Source organism: Hoplias malabaricus, chromosome 6, assembly GCF_029633855.1.
Source record: "Hoplias malabaricus isolate fHopMal1 chromosome 6, fHopMal1.hap1, whole genome shotgun sequence".
Taxonomy (NCBI): Eukaryota; Metazoa; Chordata; class Actinopteri; order Characiformes; family Erythrinidae; genus Hoplias; species Hoplias malabaricus.
In genome coordinates, this window is record NC_089805.1 from 26,283,960 (window position 1) to 26,308,813 (window position 24,854).

The following is a 24,854-nucleotide window of genomic DNA, read 5'->3' on the forward strand; positions in this document are numbered from 1 at the left end:
ACTTTTGCACAGCTATTTTAAGAATGCAGAATAATGCAGAAAAACATTGTAAAATTTTTAATGGCTTTTCCATTAACGGGGTTTAACCTTGGTGGTAATGATTTCATGAAAGTTGCATGGGCGTTAATGGAACACTTGTAAAGCATTGACTTTAGAGACACTTCACTGCAGCGCTGGTCTCGGAGGTATGTTCCTTCATTCTGAAGCTCACAGAGAGATAGGTCATCGGTCTATTCCATTTCCTAAACATGTTAAAGCTGAGATACAAGGCCAGCAGAGGTGAGTAGTAAATAGGTACATTTATTAAGTACAGTAGTTTAGTTCAGAGCTCTGGAGAGGGCAGTGGAAAGAAGAAAATCCATTTCAGTAAACAATTTAAACATATATTTTCTTCATTTGTGGCCACAGTTATGCAATTCTAGAAATTACTCAGTATTTAAAGAAACTCTAGGTAGTATTTCATTTTAAAATTACAACTTCAAAAGGATATTCCGCTGACCTGTAGGAGGGAGACTGGGGCCTCTGTTGTTGCTACATCAGGCTCAGCACTGCAGAAAGAGCACTATGTAATTTTTGAAAGATGGTAGGAGACAACCACCCCCTCCTCCTCAATTTCAGGACAGTGCTGTAAAAGTGATTTATACTCTTCACCTGTAGGGGGAGCCCAAGAACAAAAATACCAAATCTTACCTAGTGTACCTTTAAGAAGTACTTTTAATTGTTATTTTACCAGACTAATACTTTATTTTGATTTAGGCAACTACCCACCTCTGAATGTCAATGAATCTTAAACCCCATTAGCACAAACAGGGTTTTTGTAGCTCTTCTAAATGAACCTCAAGGTGAGATTGTGGCCACTTCTCTTTAGCCAATCTTTATAAACCTAAGTGAACGGTTTCCCACTTGCAGAAGTGGGAGGAGTGTAAGTATTTAATTTCCACGTTGCTTGTCAATTACGATGCTGTTCACAAGTTAGCGAAGGGCTACAATGCCATAGATTTCCCTTAAGGCCGAGGAGACAAAGTGATGTCCAAAGGATGCATCATCCCACCAATCAATAGTGCCGAAATGATCCTTGCTCTAAAGGAGACTAATTTCTGTATCCATCATTGTTGGTAATGGTCTCATTAATACACTGTTGAGTCATTTTCTGCTGAGTGAATATTAACCTTTTGCCAGTAAACATTCATTATGTTAGTGAGAGGTGGATTCTGCGAGAGCGGAATGCTGGAATGCTAAACGATGCTCTGGAATAGGCAAATCAATCCTGAGAAACACTTTATTTCAAGAACTTTAAACTTTTACTGGTGAGACTTCCCCTCTACATCAAAATCTTAGACATGACCAATCTTGTTTTTTTTTCTTGTAGAGTGTATCTTGTCCAAGATAGCATATAAAGTCTAGTGGTTCATTTCTCTTCTGTATCTCATTAATGCACTGAAAAATAAATACAAAATGGTTCTAAAAAGTAATGCTGTAGATTACTCACATTTGGTGTCTTACACAACCTAGTAAGGAACAGACCTTTGAAAGAAAACCTTTCTAAAAGTATACTGTGTAAACATTGTTGTAGTGAGTGATTGTTTTGGATGACAGTAAAAATCTTATGAGCTAGAACCAACATTATAATATCAGGGAACTTGTTGATTTTAGCACTTCTCACTCTGAAGCACTTTGGCCAATACTTGCGGTTTTATAGACGTGCTGTATAGATAAAGCCATCTTGTCTTAATAACCATCTAAAATCCTAGCAGTTTCCCAATGAGAATCTTAACTCCTTGCTGAAGTAGGTGATTTTTCTTAAAAAACATTTTTTGTTATACATCTTGAATAATCTTTACATCCACATACCTTCTGCAGAGTGATGCAAACACACAATGCTTAGAGGAGTGTTTTCAGAAAGAGCAAAAGTATGGGAAGGGATTTTTCTGTTGGATTGCTTTTTTTCTTTTTTTCAAAACTGCTGGTTTCTACAATAGATCCTCCTTCAGCTTTAACACACTGCAAAGATCTTAGACTCTGTATTATACAAATTATAATCAAAACTAGGACTAGCTTCATTATTATCATCCAAAATATTTATCTACTATAACAGAAGAGCCTTTAACTCTACTTGCACCATAAATGGTATGTACAAAGACATGTGAAATATCTGTTTAATGAAAATATTCTCAGCAGTGTCCTATACAGTTCAGACCAAGTATTGTAAATTTTCCCCAAACACTGTTTTTAGTCATGACAAATGTTTACCATTCACAAAATAATAATAATAATAATAATAATAATAATAATAATAATAATTAGCTTGTAGCGTTAACTGGACAAGAGGAGCCTGCTACTAAATTGATGAAGGTAAGCTAAAATTACTTTCTTTCTTTCTTTCTTTCTTTGTTTTTAAAGATACCTGTTATCAGAGTGTTTCTGGGTTTGGTCTGTATTTATCTGATAACCCTGAGAAAGGATACTGTTCTAACTGTCTTTCTAGCATCACTCTGATAATGCAGTTTCACAGTCTGATGGCAAAATGGAACTCAGAACTTGAATTATAACCACCACCACCCCTACACTATTAAAAAATAATAAATAAATAAAAATCATTGCTGGACTGACATTAATTTATTTTATTTTATTTTTCCCCAAATGAAAGTGAATGCTACAAAAACTGTACAAATGACAGTCAAAACCAGAAACCGGACAGATGTCATCAAATCCACACTGTCCAGGAGAAAACCAGGCTGGTTTGACCAACTCAATTAAATTTTGTTAAAGACTTTTATTTTGACACCCAGATTTTAATGGGGAAAGTCGTGATCGAAAGAGAGAGAGAGAGATGTTGAAGAATAGAATAAGTGGTTAATGGTGCTGAAGTGAAACGCTAATGTTATGCTTTTGGCCTTTTTAAATGGGAGCTAAACTTTAGTCAAGCTGTTGCCACAGAAGAAGCCCAGCTCCATGGTTTGAGGAAAACTCAAAGTTTGGCCAAACACGTGATTCTCTAAAAAAAAAGGGAGGGAAGCTGTCAAGGAGAGAAGTTTGTGGATTATTATTATTTATTATTATTATTTTTATGAGATGAGATGAGCTGTGTCTCAGTGCTGGATTGTTTTCATCAGTTTCCTGCAATAATGTTTTTGTTTGTGCTACAGTACACTGTTTTTGATTAGTATGTACCCTTTAGGCATGTTTTAAGCATGTGATTGTGTGTTCACTGTGATCTGAGGTAAATATGATGACTAAATTTCAGTGGTGATCAAAACGTTTCTCAATATTTATATATTTTTAACGGATTTGGCTATGCTTCACACGGTCCAAACGCGTATGAGTTGTATAATCATAGAAATGGAGTAATAATAAATGAATAATATTTTTTTTTCTGCGAGAAATAGATTGATAGATCATTAGATCATAAACCTGTGACTGAGGGAATTATTTCTGTGTTTTGTAACGGAAAATGTCTTGCTCTTCAGAGACTGAGTTTCATTAATTGTTAGCATGTTTAGCACAAATGAGTGCACTATCCCTTTATTCAAGGTTAATTTTAGAACTTTATATCCAAATGAAGAACCATTCAAGAACTTTTATTTTAACCCATATTGCTTTATAAGTTATGTATCTATCTACACACACACACACACACGTGTGTGTGTATATATCTATATTTTTGTCATATACTCTGAGCTTGGCAAATTTGAAGAAGCTTCTGGAACCTGTTTCCTCGGGGGCCCATTGCTAATTCGTCCTCCTTACACTGATACTTTTTTTTTTTTTCTTCAACAGATTTTTTATACCTTCCCATTTGCATTAAGCCCAGATTTTTTCAGTGCCCTTCAGAGTAATTATTTTTGCAATTTTCCACTCAACTATGAACAAAGAGATCTATCTTTTTGAGTATAGATTTTGGCAAATGTTCAGAACATTCTAACATCTTTCTCTCTTTATGTTGCCTCTCTCTTTCTCTCCATAGACGTCATTCACAAATGTTGATCTTGAAATTTCAATGAGCGCTTTGCCCTTCACTAAGTCGGGGTGCCTCGTCTTTAAACAACACCTTGCTATGGATTAATTAGTGTTATCTCTGCTCAACATGCAACCCACCTGCCTCCTCTTCTTCCTCTCACACTGCTGCACACCACTTTTATATATTTTTTTAATTATCCAACCCCCCACCACCCCTGCCATAGTACAGAGGAAATTTACTGTGTTTTCCATATGAACGCTTGCATGTTTGTGATGAAATGGTGGGGGTGGGCTGGGGCTGATGGCTGATTAAAGATGAATATACACTCTTTTTATCACTTTTTTATCAAGTTTGCTTTTCCTTGTTTGTTAACCGAACCGAATGCCGAGTGACAGCCGGGGTGTAATTTTAAGCATAGCCACAAATCCTCGCGTGTATTAGAGGCTTCATCTGCTGTAATGCAGCTTTGCTCAGGTTTGATGGCCCAAAACAAGCTTCTCCTCTTAGTGTGGATAATGCATTTTAAATTGTTTCTTTTTTTCTTTTTGGAAGCCTCAATTATTAAAGAGCATCCTGCCCTATTTTCGTAAGTGTAACTTGAAATGAAGACTGATAATGGAAATGCATAATGCAGTTAACTTCCACTTTAAATTGCCCAAAGCTTGACTTAAATATTTAACTGCATTTCTTTTCCTGCACTTTTGTTTACCACTGTGTTTAATCAATTAAGGAGCAACTACCCATGCTCCGGATTCACTTACGCACCTTATAGCATTTAATTCTTATATTTTCATTATTACATTAAGGACAGTGTAAATGGATTTCTGTGCTAATTTGGCACGTTCCACCTATTTTCCTTTTTCTCTTCCGTGTCAGTGTTTTCCTCTGTTCCAGGCGCTGCTTGAGCGCAGTGTTTAGTCTCGTGGGTGAAAGTGTATCTGTGGAAAGTGCAGCACAGTGCTGTAGGTGTGATCTGTCTTTTGCTGTCAGCAGATTTAATTTGTGCTCTTTCAGTTTCTGCTTCCCCCTTGGTTTAGTGCTGATGACATCGCCTGTGGATGCATGTGAATGTGCTGTCAGCGCCAATGATCAGAATCCATCACTGTAACTCTGATTACAAATGCCATACTTAGTAGAGTCTAAAAATACAAAGGGTGTTTATTTTTTAGGCTGGAAACGTAGATCATTTTCTTTTTAGATGCGGAGCACCTCCTGAAGCTGGTCTGTAACCCACTCTCATACATATTCTCACAGGTTTAGTAACTTCACCACCAGGGGTTGTTATACAGGGCTTTGCATCAGAGACATTGTGGCTTGTTTAATGTGACACAATCTTCACCTCTAAATAGAGCACTCACAACTTTACTGAAATCTTTACAATATTATCAGGAACCTCAGCTGGATTTTTCAGACTTTTATAGTATATCCAGAGCATTATGTGGTATAGAGCACTATACAAAAGTCAAAAACCACCTATTGCAAACAGTGCCTCACAAAAGTGTTTACCCCCTTGGCTTTTTTTGTTTTGCTACCTCACAACCTGGAATTATAATGGATTATTTGAGGGTTTGCATCATTTCATTTACAGAACATTCCTACAACTTTGAACATTTGATTTTCTTTTACTACATTACACCTTTTACAGTAATTACAGCTGCAAGTCGCTTTGGATAAGTCTCTGAGCTTGCCACTGGGATTTTTGCCCTTTCCTCAAGGCAAAACTGCTCCAGCTCCTTCAAGTTAGTTGGTTTCCACCGGTGAACAGCAATCTTCATGTCTGACCACAAATTCTCAATTGGGTTAAGGTCTGGGTTTTGACCAGGCCATTCCAATACATTCACACATTTCCCCTTAATCCACTCGAGTGGTGCTTTAGCAGAATGCACTGGGTCATTGTCCTATTGGACGGTAAACCTCCATCCCAGTCTCAAAGCACTGACTGCTCAAGAATATCCCTCTATGGGCATGGTGTTCTTGGGGTGATGAGATGTGTTGGTTTTGTGTCAGACATAGCATTTTCCTTGGTGGCCGAAAAGTTCAATGTTGGTCTCCCACATGCCTTTTGGCAAACTGAAAACAAGCTTTTCTTGTATTTGTCTGTAAGTAAAATCTTTCTTCTGGCCACTCTTTCAAAAAGCCCATCTCTGTGGAGTGTAGGGCTTACTGTGGTCATATGGAACTCTTCAGCTCCTTCAAGATCTCTTACCTTTGTTCTCTGTGCTGCCTCTCTGATTAATGCCTCCTTGCCCGGTCTGAGAGTTTTGGTGGGTGGCCCTCTCTTGGCAGGTTTGTTGTGGTACCATGTTCTTTCCATTTGATGATAATGGATTTGATGATGCTCTGGGGGATCATCAGAGATTTGGATTTTGTTTTTTACAACCCTATCCTGATTTGTCACTGACTTGTTTGGAGATCACCTTTGTCTTCATGGTGTTGTTTGCTTAATGGTGTTGCATACTGACAGATCATGTGACACTTGGCTTTCACACAGCCATTAAATGGACGCATTTTGAGCAATTATCTTGAGATTAAATACATGATAATCCAAAGACAGAGTAAACCTAGCTTTGCCAATGTCACTGATATTACATTAATTTGGGTTGGTGGGGGTTGTCATTTATGTGCATCCAAAATATGCATCATTCTTATTAGAAACTTTATTAGCATTTGTGTGCAGTTTGGACTTGTTTGTAGTTTGCAATAAAAACAAAAAAAGTAACATCTAGTATGTCTTGTTTCACAAGACCCTGTCTAATAAAGCACACAAGACTTCCTCCAAGCCTGAAAATGTGGTGCAATGATTTAAATGTACAGGGAGCAATAGGTACATATTATGAACATTTTAATTCATAATTTGTTTATAGAATCACATACTGAAAGCTTGACATGTTTGTATATATATATATATATATATATATATGTGTGTGTGTATTATTTATTTATATAATACATAACAACGCAAGTAATTCACAATTAATTCACTGCAATAGAAAACCTCTGGTAAAGTGAGAGTGGAGAGTTGAAGCTGCAGACAGTCTATTAATGCTTGCTCAGCGCTGTCAGCGAGCTACATCAGTAGGACTAAATTTCCCTTTGACCACTTCTTGAGCTACCCTGACGTGATTAAAATCGGTTTCACCAAGCCAACTGAAATAAAATGTGAATTTGTGCAGAACAAAAGTTTTGCTTTTGTTTGTGAATTTCTCTTAATCTTTGTTTTTCTTCATAAAAAGTAAAATGGCTGAAAAATAAGCATTTTGGTGTGATATTAGTGCTAAAAACCAAGCTGTGAAGTAAGTGTTTTTTTTTTTTAAAGGGCAGACCCTGAATATATAAAAAAGGCTGAGTCTTATATACTCGCAAACTTGTAAAGCTTCCTCTGGAAACGTCAGGGCTACTTCTGAAAGCCTTAACCAGAGTGAAAATGAAGGAAGAATGTGTTTAACATGAGAACACACACAGTTTGAGCAGTTCTTTGCGTTGGGTGAGGTTGCGCATTTGCAAAAGGAACCTGTTACACAGTGAGTTTTCTTTATGCAAATGTATTCCACCTCTGGTGCCAGAGACAGCTCCCACCCTGATTAAATAGGCAGGAAGCCCACAGCTGCAGCAGCTTCTGGAGCCGTGGCGGAGGTCTATATGGGCAATGGGCTGTGGATCTCTGTCGCTCCTTTCCCTGGCACGGCATTAATGATGCAAGGCGAAGAGAACACCAGATCTGATTGGTATGAGCGCCGGCGCTCACAGGGAGAATGCTTAATGCTTTATTCCAGAAACAAGCAGGAGAAGTGTCGCTCAACTGAATCTTCCAGCTCGCCCCGATAACTCCCTGCTTATCTTTGCTTTTGAGAGCTATCAGCGAGTCCCTTTTTAATTTGTTGGATGAGAGGGGATGACAAAAGGATGGGATATTTTTGTCCAAACAAACATCCTTATTAATAATCTTTGTGCAGTTCTCTATCATGTACACAACACATCCAACTTTGTAATTGAGGTACTTGTTTATACAGATGTTCCAGCTTATGTAACCTCCATAGACGACCACTGACCCAAAGAACAGGATGTTCTATGGCAATGAGCCTAAGGTCCCTATACACTGGCTGTAAAGCAGTGGAACTGAGTTCCCTGACGTTGTGGAGCACCATCCGCTACCTCTGCAGTAAGTGAGAGTTGTTGATCATCACAGCAATGTTTCTGCTTCTAATCAACATGACATAGTTACTGGTTTCACAGTAACCCATGACAAAAATTCCTGATGTGTTAGTGATACAATTTAATGTTAATTACCACAGTTTAAAAACCTCATATAAGACAATGGGTTAGGAACAGTCTCCCAGACAATCTACTTGACCTGATTTTACTCCCCAAGAACCCTCTAAACAAGAGGAGGTGAAATTAGGAGGAGAAGGTGAGATTTTGAACCACACCTTTGGGTGAGTAAAGACTGAAAACTATGCCAGTGGGCTAACTGTGGTTCATGCTATAATATATTACATTACATTACATTTAGACTAAAGTTCAGAGATCATTTCTACATTAAATGGTGCTTGGTTAAAAAAATTGCCACCAACACTGAAAGTTCAACCTTAAGTAGAAAGTTTTTCCCCCTCTGAGTTTGAAATAAACAATCCTCTTAAAAAGGGACCTCAGTTTTGTCTCAGTAGCAAATATATTTCCACAAAAACAGTAAAGTTGAGGTTAAGTTTTCCATAGTACTGCAATTTTTTTTGCCCAATATAAAACATAGTGAATTGAAGGATGTAAGTTTGTGTATTTTTAAAACAAATACTGATAAATTGGGCAGCACTAATTGTGTTGTTTCATGTCTAGCTTCTAATCTGGCTGTTGCCAGTCACAGTCACAACACAGGGTCAGCTGAATCTTTAAAGTTAAATATGTTGTTTGGGTTTATATCATGTACGTAGAACATAAAATACATACTGGCCTTTTGTTCAACCATTTATTCATTGTAAGTAACTGCTTCATCCTGATCTGGGTTGTGATGAGTAATGAGCCCAACCGGAGACACTGGGTGCAAGGCCTGAACATACTGAACAGGTCGCCAGGCTTTCAAGACTTTCACAAACTAGTCTGAGAATTTGGAGAGGCATATGTTTTCAGAAAAACTGTTGAAGTGCTGGTATTCTCAAGGGTACATATTCTGTACCTTTTAGTTATGGAACACACTTGTGAAATCTACAATTATAGAATATGGTACAATTGTATTTATACAATTTTACAGTTCTTTTATCAAAGACTATAGATAATCACCTCTCCTTCTGTAGAAGAGAATGTAATTTACCTTTAGGGAGCACAACTGGACTCTGTCTACGTTTTAGTGACCAATAATTCACCTTGTTTTTGGATGTGGGAGAACACACTGAACTCCTCACAGACAGTCACCCGGTGTGGGATATGAACCCACAACCTCCAGGTAACTAGAGCTATGTGATTGTAACACTACCTGCTGCACCACCCTGTAAATAAATGAATGGAGGAAAAAAGAACAAAAAAAAAAAAAAAACAATGTAAACAGACTTGTAGACTCACTAAGTTTAGCTTTGCATATCCGTAATGTTCAAAGCTTTATGGATCATTGATTAATGATGTCATTTCTTTTACAATGGAAAAAGCAGCTGCTCTTTCCAAGTGAGCTGAAGATAAGAATAGATGTAATGGACTGTCATCCTGTCCAGGATGTATTCCTGCATTGTGCCTAATGATTCCGGGTAGGCTCCATAACAACAAACATCCTGAATGGGATGAATGGTGGTGTGTTTTTTTTTTTTTTTTTGGGACAGAGATAATACCCACTCCATTTTTTCCCCCCAATATTTTGATTTTCCACAAATTATGCGATCCAGAAAGTTGTTTGTGTGCTACATGTTTATACAGAGCACTGGATGTTCCGGCACTGCTGCATAATTTCCTCAGCTTGAGGATTTTTCTCAAATCTTTGGGGGAACACCAAGAAATCAGAATCGAATCCATCTTTTTTTATTTATTTATTTATTTTTTTCCCTTCCCCCTCCCCTTAAGCAGAGCAGCCTGTACATTTTTGCCCAGACTGATCTCTTGGTGTGCTCATAGAATTCCAAAAGAATGACCAATCTGTGGAAGGTAGTATTGGCTCATGTAATGCTCATGTTCTTTGTAGTATAACATTTGTGTCCTGCTAGAATAAAGTAATATCAGCAGCCAATTAGTGATGCAGCACAATAGTTCTGTCTATAGAATAAGTGCACAATGGTGGAGAACAAATTGCAGAATCTATCCCCAACCAAACCCTTTTTTGAAAACATCCGACAAATAGCTTGTGTCTCATTTGTCTAAGGCTGCTGCAAGCTGCTCCTGTTATTGTAATGAGCCTCTGTAGGATTAGCTTTTGAGAGTTCTCTGCCTAGATGGAATGTTATCAGAAAGTCTAAGATATGGAAATGCAACAAACAGGTCTGTAGGTTTATCAGGATTTTGCCCTAGTGCAAATTGCTTTGACGAATAAAGATTGAGGGGGGGTGGAAAGACATCCAGGGTTACATGGAGTAAGCAGTTTGGGTTTGTGATAGAATATGCATTTGCACTCTTCTTTATGATGATCCCAACACAGCCCCTAGCAGCTGAAGGTTAAATCAGTTCAGCTACTTTGAGTTAACCCCTTAAGGCAGAGTCAAAAAAAGTAGATGTTTGTGTCTTTTTAAGGGGGTGTATTATGAAGAACTTGGGTTTTTTTTTTTTTTTCAGCAAGAATGTAAAGTGCTTACAACCCACAAACTGTTAAGGCAACCAAGTCAGTGGGCTGCCTACATCAGGATGCATGGGATAAAATGAGCTGTTCTTATTTTGCTCAAGTTCTGATGTTAGGAGGGGAGAATTTAGAATTGTATTGTCCCCTCATTTGAGTATCTCCGTTCACAGATCCGAGAGCAGAAATTTAAATAAGCACAATGAGATTAAAAAAATGGGAAAACTAAGTGAAACCTACAGCAGAGAACGAAGAGATCCAAGCAAGAAATTGGTTCTCCCATTTGTTTTTTGTTTTTTCCAGTCTTGCTGGGCCGATTTACATTTGTACATCTGTGGTGTAGGATTATTGTGAAACTTTGCACAAAGCATGTCACAGATGTTTCATTACCACTCCAGAGGACTTTCAAAACTAGTGGAAAAGAGGTGTAATATAAAAAAAAACTAAACAAATGATCCTTTTTCTTTTTTTATATTTAAAATCTACTCTGCTTTTATAATGTGATTATTTGTTAATCATTGGAAGTCTTTTTCTTTACTTATCCTTTTTTGTTTTTAATTGTGGCTTTAACCCTCAGGAGTCAAGGATTGCTCCGGCATGATCAAACCTTGTAAACGCTTCAAGACGGAGAGCGTTGCCACCAAATTCTGTCAACAATACAGGCTTTGTGCAGTGTTTGTTTTGTTTTGTTTGTTAGACAAAATAGAAATTGAGATGACAAAATAAATCATTTCTATGCATTAGAAAAAGTGCTCAGTATTAAATGGGACTGGCGCTGCATGTATTTTATTTTTGTCATTTTTCATCTTTATAAAGGAACAGAATAAAATTTGGAATATTCTATCTCTGCTACAAGCTGAATACATTAAGCTGGTGGTGGGAGTGAACTAGCTGAGACAGAGAGAGAGAGAGAGAGAGCAAAGGAGAGGTGACTGACAAAAGGAAACCTATATGAGAAAAATGGGCCTGGCAAACATGGTTTAATGTGGCATATGAAGTCAGAATCAAATGTATATAAAAATGACCAAAATAAGCCAAGCGCTCCTATAAGGGCTACTTGCTGTTTACGCTTTCATTTTTGTTTTGTGAATTTCTGTGAAGCAGTCTGAGCTGCATTTACATATGAAAGTGCTATACAAGTAAAGATGATTGTTTTGTTATTATTATTATTATTGGTAGTAGTTGTAATATTATTTAAAAAGGTTCTAAACACCCTGGGTACTAACCTATCAATGGGATGGTATTCTCACGGTGTACTCTCAAGTGTCTTCAGTAACTTCCAGTTAAGTAACACCGTTTTACCATATTGTAAGGAATCCACTGCTGAGTTGCTGAAGGCATCCATGGGTGGGTGTTGAGGTGAGTCTGTGTGATTTCATGTGTTTGCGCATGCTTGTTTCATTGGCCTTAATCACTAGTGTGTGTGTGTGTTTTTGAACAGCTAAAGATGGGTTCATAGCAGATGCCAAATTTCACTGTACTCCTCCTATACAATGACAATAAGCATATTTCATCACAATAAACACACTGGATGTGGCTGAAAAATTGGCTGGATGCACAGGAAACTAATACATCTCCTTAACTTTCTATATTATGTCTTCCTCAGTCTGTTGCAGTGCATCTAACTCATAAGGCAGCATTACTACTTCTATACAGTAACAGAGCTACAGCTCCAAAACACTGACAGCTCCATTCCAGTATGGTAATGCATTGTCTAATGAATACATGGACATGGATTTATTCAAGTAGTCTTAATAAAGGGCTCACCTGATGTTAGGTAGGGGTTAAGTACAAACAGTAGAATCTACAGGATCAGATGATGGGTTTGAAATGTAAATGACAATTCAAAAAGCATGATGAGAATGTTCTCAGGTTTTGTTGGCGAACTCTGGCTCAGGCTACTGCCTAGCAACTGGAAGATTACAGATGCAGTCAAGGTTGGTCACTCTAATTGACCTTGCCCCAAAGGGCAGCGGATTCTCAGCTTCCTGCCTTCCTACTAAGCAAAGGTGATGAAGTAAGGCACCAATGCTTGCCTAGCGATGCTCCAGGAGCAGGAGTCTCTGTCACAATCTTGTGGCTCAGTCATTCATTATTATCAGTGCTAATGTATTCACATTCTGCAGGCCTTCCTGAGGAAGAAAAGGGAGCGTTTAACAGATCTGCCGAGATTTAGCTGTGACTTTCTGGCATGGGAAATGCTGCAACCAGATGCACTGTTACATTCAAATATTTATGGACACCTTTGCTTCTAATTTCACCTTGAAAATCAAAGGTATTGTTTGGGGATTTGTAATATTTTTGCTGTAGTAACAACCTCATATTTGTTGGTAAGCTGGAACATTGCTCTGAGGGTTAGATTGCAGCAACATCCGTGAGGTGATGTTGGTGATGTCGGACAATGTATTCTAGTCCCAAACACCATTCCAAGTAAACTCAGATGTGTTGGATAATGATCCATATTTCCAGATGATGTTGTTCCGTTGCGGCACAGCCCAATGCATGGTGTGACTTACACCCCTCTAGCTAATACTTGGCATTAAGCAGATTCAATAAGCTGTGTGCATGTTCGCAATGAGTGCACCTTAACCTAAGCTCGGTTTACTAATTAGAAGGAGTTACCACAACTGCTGGGACATGTCATAGAAAAATTGTCCTTTGGCTTCCTGCCAACAGCCCGTCCATAAAAGCAGAGCAGGCTTGAGAACACTTAAACTTTAAATTATAGGCCGTCTGAGGGCACAAATGAAGCTCAGTCCTTGGTTATAGAGGATCCGATAAATGGAGAATCCTCACTGACGGAATAGTTCAGCTGCAGATAACTGGGAAAGCAGCCGTATAAGACATTCTACTCTCGAGTATTGCTTTCTGTGAGCTATGAGGCCATTAACATGTAGACAGCGCTAGATGAGCTGTATGGTGGTTTCAGAACTGTGCCCCCTGAATTACTCCACTATTTCCTCAATAGCAGTAATACTCTGGCATGATTTCAACCTTGGGTGAGACCACCGGGGAAACAAAGACGCCCCTCTCCAGAATGAGTATGAGTCTGTTTGTTGTGAACAAACAGATCTCTGTCAAAAGGAATATGAGCTGCATTGGCTGAACAAATTTGAGGCTGGCAAAAAAAAAAAGGAAAAGGAAAAGAAGTATTCAGTGGTCCAAGGCATCGAGAGATGACCATGTTATATTCATGAAGTCTGAGAATTTCAGCAACTGTATTTGAATGGGCCGGGCAGTCGTGCTTATCATTTAATTGCATGGAAAACAGTTGGTGGAGGAAATCACCGGAGATGCTTGGGCGGAGCCGCAAAGAAGCAAAACCTTCTACAGTAAAAAAGAAAAAAAAAATCCATACCAACGTCTCACACTCTCTGGGAAACAAAAACAAACAATAGGCAAGGATGTCAAAATACGAACTCTGGTTTTGAAGTTGAAGAAATTCTCAGGCAGACCATAGGGACACATTAAAGTTTTAAAAATATAGAACCACGGGGGTGTGGGGAATATTTCTCTCTCTCTCTCTCTCTCTCTCTCTCTCTCGCTCTGTCTGTGTCTGTGTCTGTTTGAGTAAATATATGTGTATGTGTTGTTTTTCCGGACCGTCGCGTCGTAGCTTCATTAATCATCGGGCTGAGTCAGGGATGAGCAGGAAGGCAGCGAGTTACTCCCAATTATAATTCAGATGCATTGCTCGCAGTGATAAAGTCATTGATCAGATTTAGGATGAGGAAAGGCACTAATATGCGGAGAGTGGCACTAAAAAAAACAAAACAAAAAAAATTGTTGAGCACAAACAATCTTTGATGTTCCGATGATATGCAAAGGCCCCGTACAACAGAGACAGAGAGAGTTTGTGTGTGTGTGTGTGTGTGCACGCTTCAGAAAGCTTTTTGAGTTTTCATTTTCATGCCTTAGAAGTTGCTCCGGTAATTAGTCGTAGGAAAAAAGCCAGAACGATGGCACAGTACAGGAAAAAAAACCATCATTAATATTTGTATGAAAATGCATGTTAATATTGTTGTTGCTGTCTGTGTTGAAGTGGCGCTGCAGTGGGTGTTGGTCAAAATTCACACCGTTTTCAGCTCTGTGTGTTATTGATAAAGCTAGAGAAGAAGCACCAGGTCTTGCATAAGCAAGGCCCAGCCCTGGGTGAAGCTTCAGCCAGCAGTGAGATTGATTTTTAGCGCGTGAGGTCCAGCACAGAGGCAGTGTGGACATGGATTCACTCTCGTAGCATTGGACACACATCTCAGACGGAGGCCAAGTTGCCTGCAATTATTTCACAAGTATTGGATCCAAGTTCTCCAGGCCGACAAGTGACCGTTACGATCCGTGCTGAGATTCCGCCTTAAATAAGACTTCATCGGAAGCACCTGCATTATAATACTCATGGGGATTAGATCATCCGCTGGCTCAGCTCTGGTACGGATGGCTAGGTCAACGACAGGGTTTTTTCAGAGGTCTTAATTAAAGACGGCCCACTGCACCTCTGCCTCAGCCTTTTACTGCTGTTTCATTATCAAATCTGAAGGAAAAAAAATGTCAGAGCAAATCAATGAGTCTCTCTCTCTCTCTCTCTGTCTCTGTCTCTGTCTTCAAGCCTCAGCAACAACTTCTCTGCCTATATCATCGCTGTCAGAGAAAAGCCCAGCCAGCACACCTCAGTGGGGCCCACATGACTTGAACACGGTCGAGCTGGATTCCAGATGGGCATGGGTTCTGGGTGAGAAGGTACGAGAATTAATAGTGGGAGTAGGTAGGCTGCCTACATGGGGAAAAATATGGACAGCCCAGTAAATCTCCTTATATACGGAGCTGACATTGTCCCTTAGTGAGTTCTCTTGTTTCAGTCAGATTTTCAGGTGGATTGTTCAGATTGGCCTGGAGTTTTTATCCCATCCTAGACACATCACTGACCCTGGAGGGCAATCTTATATGGGGCCAACATTTAAGTCTTGATCAAAACTTGCTGTTGCCTATCTGCGCTGGATATTTGGGCTCAACTGAAAAGATATAAAGTAAGGATAGTATTGTCAAATGAAATAAGCATTGAGAAATGATTAAAATTTAAATATACCATTCTGTCCTCACACGGACAAAAATTCTAATCTAGTTCTGTAACATCTCATGTACCTGTTTAGTAGTTTGGGGAAAAAAAACTAATTTAAATGAGACATTAGAATCTTAGGTCTTAGGCCTTATTATTGTGTCATTTCTGCTTTATCAAATGTAGTTTTGCCGTGTTGTTGTGAAGCATGTCCACATTCAGCCTAGTAACAATGAACAACAAGAGTTGTATTGTGAATATGGTATGGATTTTGTTTCCTATCACTGTATGAGAGAAGCACAGTGTTGTCTGCATTATTGTTTGTATGGGCACATTCAGAACACAGTTCAGATCTCCAGGTGGATGCTGCACTTTGGTGAGGGCTTTTGAGGTGAATTCCTAAGCTTCTGGATGATGTCATAGAGAAAAAAGAACTGCCTATAAAACCTATATAAAAAAAGTATATTCCAGTTCATGTTTTTTTTTTTTTTCCTCAAGTTTTTGATGAAAAATAATAAAATGCACATAGCAGCTGTAGCCTAATGGTTAATGGGTTTGGGACCTGGAGATCACTGGCTTGACATAGCTGAGGTGCCCTTGGGCAAGGCATCTAACCCCCAACTTCTCCCCATGTGCCGGGGAAGGCTGCCCACCACTCTGTGTGCGTGTGAGAGAAGGACAGATGGGGTAAATGCGGAAGACATATTTCGATGTACATTATACGTGATAAATCAGATTGTTTTGTTGACACACAGTTCCAGGATCTCAGGGTGTTCATGGTGTTCTTTCCTCTCACAGTCCAAAAATACATGTTGGTAGGTGGACTGACTGTGTGAAATTTCCCACTGGTGTGAGTGTGTGATGCCCGATAATGGACCTGCCTTGCGCCCGGTGATTCCAGGTAAGCTCTTCACAGATGAGTGATTGAATGAATTAATGACACACTTTTGAGAAGCTGTTTTTATTAAAGATTCATTTTGAAAGCACACATACCTGTATTCATTTTGGCTCAAGGTTAACATTTGTAACATTGAAATATTTTTGACCACTTGCCCACTTGATTTAAAAAAAATTTGTCATTCTCTGAACCAGCAAAATTTATAGCCACATCCAACTATCAGCGCCTCCACTTCACATTTAAACACTTCTTTGCTATTTGCACAGATTGTGTCCTTTAACAAGGAGAAGTGAAAGCATGTCTGTACCAAAAAGACGCACCACTGGGTGGAGTCAAGGTCAAATGCATATGTGCTCAATTTTTTTACATTGATTGGGCTGAATATAAGAAAGGTTCTCTCAAATTTACATTAGCAGAGTTTTATGTATTTGACTTTTTTATTTACTTTTTGTGTACATACATCCCAGGCTTTGTCACATTTAAGCATTGAACCTTTGCAGTGTTTCATACATGCCCCCTTGTTAATAATGTCAGAGTGGGATGATGACATTTTTTCAAATGGGGATTTGTTTAATGAATAAAGTGATGTAGTGTTCCCTTTGATCCATCCATCGAAACAAGACCTCAGAGGGTAAAAAATGTACTGATATGTACCCTCTACTCTGAAGCTAAAGTTGAGCTAGAGGGCTGAGCAAGTCACTTGGGACAGCTAAGCTAGTACAGGTTGTGGGAGAGGTACCAGGACGTAAAGATGACTCCCCCAGTCATAGCCCGAATTGTCTTTACTGCCCCGGTACCCCTGGCCACAGCTGGAGCCATCATCCACAGGCTGGGGGTACTGGGTCAGTGGAGAAGGTTAATGCTGTGGGTGGGTTACGGGGGCAGTAGAAATGGTTCAGGATGTGGTGGACTGAGGGATATTGGGGCAGTACAAGTGGTTCAGGTTGTGGGACAGTTGTGGTTGTGGTGGCCTGAGGGGGTATTGGGGCAGTAGCGACGGTGCAGGCTGTGTGCGGATTGCTGGAATAAGGCGTCTCCACTGTAAGAGACACAGCCCCTACTGCCAAGACATCATTAAATTCCTTCTCACTGGTTACTGTGCATTATTCATGTCCAGCCGTTGAAATATAAATGTTGCTGTGTTGCGGCAACTCGGGAAGACGGAGGCTCCAGATAAGCCGAGAGGAGCCAGGGGTTCAAGGAGAAAACTCTGACTGTGTGGCTCCTCTTTGGACGGCTTCATTGCAGGCCCTCATCTGTCCAGAAGTAATCAATTTTGAATGGGCTCCAAAAGATGGCGCTTCCAAAAGAAGTGTGTGTGTCTCTCTTTGCTTGATTTAATCTCTCATTTTATGCTTGATTTTCCTCCATAAAGAGTACTCCCAAGCTCTTCACTGTGGTGTGCTGCATCTAATTTGCTCCAAAAGGTGGCATAACGAGCATAAATGTGGCAACACGAGACCGGTAGATATGAAGCAGTACTGCTTACAGTCATTGACGACAGTTTTCTCTTATTCTGCCATCCGCTAATTCAGTTGTGCAAACATGCCTGTGTTAATGTACCCCTGCATATAGAGCCCCATGAATGATGCAAGACTGGTGGTGGTTTTTCCTGTCTATTCCCCCCTCTCCCTCAACTGATTGCATTATATTGCAAATCAATAATAACTGAATTGCACCGTGTATTTCCCTGACATTTTTTCCATATTCCCACCATTTTAGGAGAGATAAAAAAGGAGGATGACACTTTATCATTTTATCCAATATCTGTTCAGTGCATCAATGTAATTGCAGCCCCCATAAATACATTACAGTCAAGTAAATGCTCGTGGCACTTTTAGTGGCGCAATAAGTGGCTTATTCTCTTCCCCAGTTCCAGTAAAAATAGCCTCTGGACTTTTCAATAAATCATTTTTTTCCTCTTTTTCTTTCGAACCAGGGACTTGATTTCAAATAAGAATGGCTGGAGCGAGGAGAGGACGATTCGCTGCTTTAGTGCAAATGGATGGGAGTGTAGAGAGAAATTAAACACTTGCTATGATGTCAGTTTATGGATGGAACATCAGCAAGTGCACCTTCAGTGCTGAGAAAGTGATGGACCATGCTTGGGATGAGTGGCCAGGTCCACTGAGTTCCTAAAATAACATCAACAATTAAATGCCAATCTAGAATACACTCTCTTCATTAGCTGATAATAGCAGTCCTGCTCGGTCACTTTGGTAAACAGTGCAAGCCAAGCAGCTTTCTATACAGCCTCATCAAATACAGCCTTGAACATTTAATCAAAATTTCTGTTTTATTGGAGTAATTTGCCTGGTCAGTATTCAGTTATCGGCTACATTATTATTAATCACTACTGGATTCAGGCAGAACCTGTGTATTCATAGCACCTATTTCAGTCTGTAAACCACCTTATGTTGTATTGGCCCTTAGCCTTTATTTTATAAAGAATTTCTTAAAATTCTTATTCAAATAGTCAAACTGATACTGGAATATAAATAATGTATAATAATATTATAATTCATACACATACATTTATTCTCACCATTATCTGTATGTTCAGTGATGAATGTGCTCTGAAATGGCACAGAGGGAATGATGCAGATTTTTGTCTTGGTTTTTAGTTGAATTTGACTTTAGTGATATCAGATGCCCCCACAGTGGCAAATAGATTGAGGGGAGTGACATAAATGCATTGCTAAATAAGGATACTGCCTTCCTAAGGATACTGATTCCAGCCTCTGAAGCTCTATTAGGAATAGAGGAGTTTTTCAGGGGGCCCATTGTAATGACCTTCCTGACCTGTTGAAACATTCCCGCCATTGTTACTTTAGAAGTGATACACACACACACTCCTGCTTCCTGTTGCTGACAGGTTTGTTTTAGGTGGCAACGACACTTATTTCTTCCCAGCGTGTGTTGTACAGGGGCAGCATACAGCACTTTACCATATGAGAGTGTATTGTACATTTTAGTCACCAGCTGCCTCTTAGCTCTCTTCCACTGCAGGGGTATTTTTAATCGAGGTGGGCTAGTCCTTAAGATATTTTCACATAGGTTCTCATTGGCTGGGTGCTACTGACCATCGTCCTGAATTTGACATGGCTTTGAATTTCTAAGCAGCCTGCAGACAAAGAAAAAAGGACATTGGGGTATAACTAACTAGAACCATACACTGGAAGTTTCTTAGGAACTCAAAGGTGGCTATTCTCTAGAATTATTTCAGATAATTATTTTAGGCACCTTAAAGGTAACATTCATGGTTATAATCAAAAACACTCTTTTTCTTATAAAATTCAGATGATGTTTCCTCACCGTTTGCTAGGTCTCCAGTCTGTTTGCATGCTGGAAACCAGTCTAATGTGTTTGCAAAGCCACAGTGTAAGTACATGAGAATATAAAAAAAAACAAAAAAGTGACTCAGTCAGACATACAAGGCTTTTTCTCTCTGTTCATGACAGGGAGCACTCCAAACACTGAAAATCATGGAACAAGATGAGGATATTGCTTTGTTCCTGCTCCCTAGGTGGGTAATATTGACTTATTTTTGCTGTTTCAGATTATTTAGTTAGGAACCCACTCTAAATTTGAAAGTGTTACAAAATTAAACTTGAGTAACCAGTAAGTTTCTGTGATAATTCAAAAGGTGAATAAAAACATGTAGATAATTTAACCTTCAGCCACCTACAAATAAGTAGTTTTTTCCCCTAAAACATGCAGTTCCACCTTAAAGAAGTGAAACAAACCAGAGTGAAATGAAGTTCCAAACAATCATAAATGCCCCTTTAAGGGGTTGCTATCAGAATCGTAAAAAGTTTTGTCTTTTGGATCTTTAAAACATATTAAAACAACATAAAATAATATTTATTTAAAATTGACCCTGAAGTGGATACGCCGTTAGAGATAATGAATGAATGAAGTGAAAATAAGACACTCTCTCACACACACAAACAAACAAGAAACAAGTATTTATATTCCTTTACCTTCTAAGTCCTAAATGTACACTCTAAAAAACAGTCATTTACTCACACCCCCATATTTAGCAGGCTAGATGATGTCCACAAGAGGGCAGCGTTAACAGCTTTTTTTAAGATTCATGAGTCAGTAAAACTTTTGTCATTCTCAACAATATATTGAGAAAAAAAATCATTTTTTTTTCACGTAACTGCTTCACAGAGCCCTCTTTGGCATCTTTATTTTTGAGAGAGTAAGCCAATTCCTTCATTTTTTATATATAAAACTTACAAGTGGAAAATTCTACTGATCTCTCCATGAAGTCTTTCTCAGGCACAGGATCAAATATGAGCTGATTTATGAGAGCACCTTGGCACTTTTCAGGAGTGTGAAGGTCACTTTCTTTCCCCTGTGAAAGATTCACATGGTGCCACTGTTTAGAAGCTCGTTTGATCTCTAGCATCAAGCGTGTCCTTTTTCTTGTGTGCGGTGTCACATCTCACTGCTTGATGAGCTGTTTCCCTGGGCTGAGGCCTGGTGTGTTCAGCGGTGAGAATATAGCAGGATCGATACAAGCTCAATTTATTCTCCCCTAAGTTGAGCGGATCTCCCTCGCCTTGTTTTTTACAGCTGTCCGGAGAATCCTCCACAAGTCCAGCATTCCTCACTGGGCGATTCAGTGACTTCTCCACAGCAGCTTCTTGATCCTGGTGCATCTATCATCCTAATCTCATTTCCCATTTCCATTAAGTTTTTAAAAGAAACTCCAATCTCCAATTCTGTTGACTTTTATTAGTCACTATTAGGTGTTTGTTACATTGGGTTTGTTCATTATGAAAAACCCATGAAAATGCCCTCTATGCACTGTAAACTTTCTATTGGAGAACTTCATAGTAATTTGATTCTTCAGTTCATGTGAGTTACACTTTATAGACCATGAATAAAAAATATGAAATATTTTTTTTCATGAATATTGTTTTCTCCTTTATTGTGGTAAAAATAGCTTATTACCCCTGTAAGCAAAAATCTAGCAGAAAATACTGAGACATTAAGGAGCTCTCTTTTTTTGGAGTTCTATTTCCTTTGGGTCTACACTGGCTCTGAAACACCAGCACTGGCAACAGTTTGCCTTAAAGGCTTTATTAAGCCATTATTTATGTTGACACTTTATATTTACTTACATACACCACTTTCCTGGGGGCAAGGGGAATAATGGGGAAGAGCTACTTCTTTATTATTCATGCATGAACATGCCACCATCAGCATGTGGGCTCAGTAGTGGCGCGGTGTCAGGACAGCACAGCATCAATAACAATGGAAACATGTGCAGCATTAAAAACTACCCCCTTTCCAATGTCCAACATAAACTGCTGCTATGGGACATTTACACGAGACTTGTTCTCTGGAGTGATGAGTCTGTGTTTGGCGGTTGTCAGGAGAGTGATACTTGTCTGACAACAATGTGTCAAATGTAAAATTTGGTGAAGGGGCGTGTTGGGGGGATGTTGTGGTGTTTCAGGAGCTGGGTGCTTTTACACTGCATGGGATTGAATCGACTCGCTTTTTTTTTTCCCACTAGTATAACTCCCCCTTGAAAACCCCATCTCTAACAGGACCCGATGGCTTTGAAAACCATAAGAACGTTGACCTTAAACTTGTTTACTCATTGGGTATTCACGTTATTTTTGTTTTTTGGACGGAACACAGCTCCGCACACTAGTTCTCACAGATCAGTTTTCCTTATTGCATGTGCTTCTTTTGCTGGAGATTTTTGTCAGCCACTGACCCAAAGAGCATTTGTACCTCTTTAAAACACCCTGTGGTAAGGTTACGAGTTGCCGTTATGAGTCAGATAAAAACAATCTTTCTTTGTTCTAAAAATTTGTTCTGGAGCTCTGCTATTTGTCATGATCGACAGATTTAGTACCTACTCGGTTTAGCTGGAACCATAAGCAAGCAATGACTAAAAAAGGACCTAGTTCCAGGGATCAGGTACCAGATTTGGCCAATAGATAAATAAAATAGCAGAGCTGAGTCAAGTCAAGGTTCCATGAAGTGAAAAAGCACCATTAGTTCCAATGAAAAGAACTCTTAATGCTTTAGCATAACAAGAGATTTCAGACAATTTCATGTTCCCAGCTTTGTAGGAATAGTTTGGGTGTAGCATCTATCCAGGGGCAGATCTAGAAAAATATCTATGGGGTGGCAAGAGGGGGGCAGGAATTTTTAGGGGTGGCAGCATATGGCAGACATATATCCTGAATTTAATTAGAGTTATCACAGTTTGATGAGAAATAATATGTAATAAATGGCAGCCCATGCACTACGAAAGGGCATGGGCTGCCATTTAAAAACCTCATACAGACAAACTTAATCTCATGTAATCAATGTCTTGCATTTGAGGTTTCATGTGAAACAGTTCATATTAGAAATAAGTGACACTACAACGTGATCTCACTTCATAGGAGATAGAAGTATGGTAACACTACTGTAGATGGGGCATTATCTGATGACCTCATAAAGGGAAGACAGAGGTGATTAGTGGCAGATTTGTGAGAGGAAAAGCAAACAGATTTTGACTGTATCAGAGTGGCAGTGTTGCAGGCAGCATTTGTCCAAGAGGAAACTATCCAAAGAAAAACTTATCCATGAAGGTCTATGAGCTGCACTTAGGTGAGCATAAAAAACACTGTGGAAATAAATAGGTCATGGCACGCAAATAAGGTACTGGACATTGCTTTTATTGTTTACTCAGAACACACATTCTCCATTTGTCCCTCAGTAGCTCAGTAGTATACAGATTTATACAGTATATACAAAAGAAGAAACATTAAAAAACAACAACAATAACACTATATCAGCTGAATGCTGCAATTTCCATGTTGCTCAGCAAAACACTTCATGAATTTATCTAGGGCTCTAATGCTTTTATGCGTTTTGATTCAATTCTGAGTACAGCCAAGCTCGATAGTCTCTTTTCTGTCATAGAAGAATGCAGATAAGTCTTTACGAGCCTGAAAGATGAAAAACTTCATTCACAGGATGCATTGCTCACATGTAAAACAACTGCACAACTCATAAAAAACATCCTGGTATGAGTCCAAAAACTGAGTGAACTTCATTAGATGGGTAGGACTCTCCTTTCCCCCCTTTTTTCTGTCTAGTACTCTCCTCGTCTGATGTAACTCGTGTTTGAAATCCTCAATATTTGAATCATAAGCTTTAGCCAATAACAGTACAGCTTCCTCTCTCAAAACAGTTGGACTTGACAGATTTAGTGCCTGGACACCCTGCGTAATGTTGTTTTAGAAAATCTTCCTATTTCTCCAATCATGTTATCCAGAACTGGATAGTACACAGGCATACAAAAAGTGTGTTTGCTATCTGGAATGACGTGCTGTCCCAAGGTGAAGTGGATGACAGTATCCTGAAGCACTTTTGTTGTCTTGTTGGCCTCTGGTTTTCGCTGAGTTGCATCAATGTTAATCCGTTGACATAAAAAAAAAAGTGTTTCACTCCACATTTCCTCAAAAGAGGCTTGAGTACGGTAGTGGATCAGTGTCACTGTAAGTGCTTCAATAAGTTCAACACCCTTAGCATATTCCGCTGTTTTAGACTGGAGCATGTCTGATAAAAAATTTGATGTCACTCAGGACCTTTCTGAACAGAGCAAGAAATCCAGCAAAATTCAGATCAATTTGACCCAATATTCCTCTTGCTTCAACAGCTTTGTGGATAGTTCTCTGTACTATTGCAGGCAACCTGTCCATAACACTGCGACATACTATGTACCTACGGGCCCAGTATGTACCACTTAGCTCTTGGAGTTCCCTCGGTCAACCATGAATCCACTGCACTTTCAGCCATATGTTATATACATAAGACCCAGACATGAATACAGTGGTTCCAATAATGAGAAGTTGTTTCCTGCGTCTGCAACACTCTCTAAGCGTCTACCATAATTAAGTTCAGACAGTATGCACTGCAGTGAACATAGAAAGCATGTTTGGCTGCTACTTTTATTTTTGCTTGAACACCTGCATGTGCCCCGCGCATCACTGCTATGTCATCGTAGCCCTGGCCTATAAGGTTTTTCTTGTACTCCAGCCGATGCTTTTCAAGGAATCATATAATCTTGTCACTTAAACTGGCACCTATGTCACTTCTGTGGCTGTTAGAACTAAAATTTCAGTTAATGTTTTAATATAGTATTAGTACAAACATTGAGTTTTTTTTTTTTACATGGCCTTCA

General features: G+C 39.2%; 1 long non-coding RNA gene across 1 annotated transcript in view; it reads left to right on the forward strand.

The window, feature by feature from the left end:
• The first annotated feature begins 2,878 nt into the window (after positions 1 to 2,878).
• LOC136699051 (uncharacterized) overlaps positions 2,879 to 24,854 on the forward strand; it is a 37,379-nt gene continuing 15,403 nt past the window's right edge. The window contains exons 1-5 of the long non-coding RNA XR_010803589.1: positions 2,879 to 3,031; positions 15,304 to 15,434; positions 15,558 to 15,721; positions 16,549 to 16,651; positions 20,110 to 20,174. This is a non-coding gene — a long non-coding RNA (uncharacterized lncRNA). The remainder of the gene's footprint in view (positions 3,032 to 15,303; positions 15,435 to 15,557; positions 15,722 to 16,548; positions 16,652 to 20,109; positions 20,175 to 24,854) is intronic.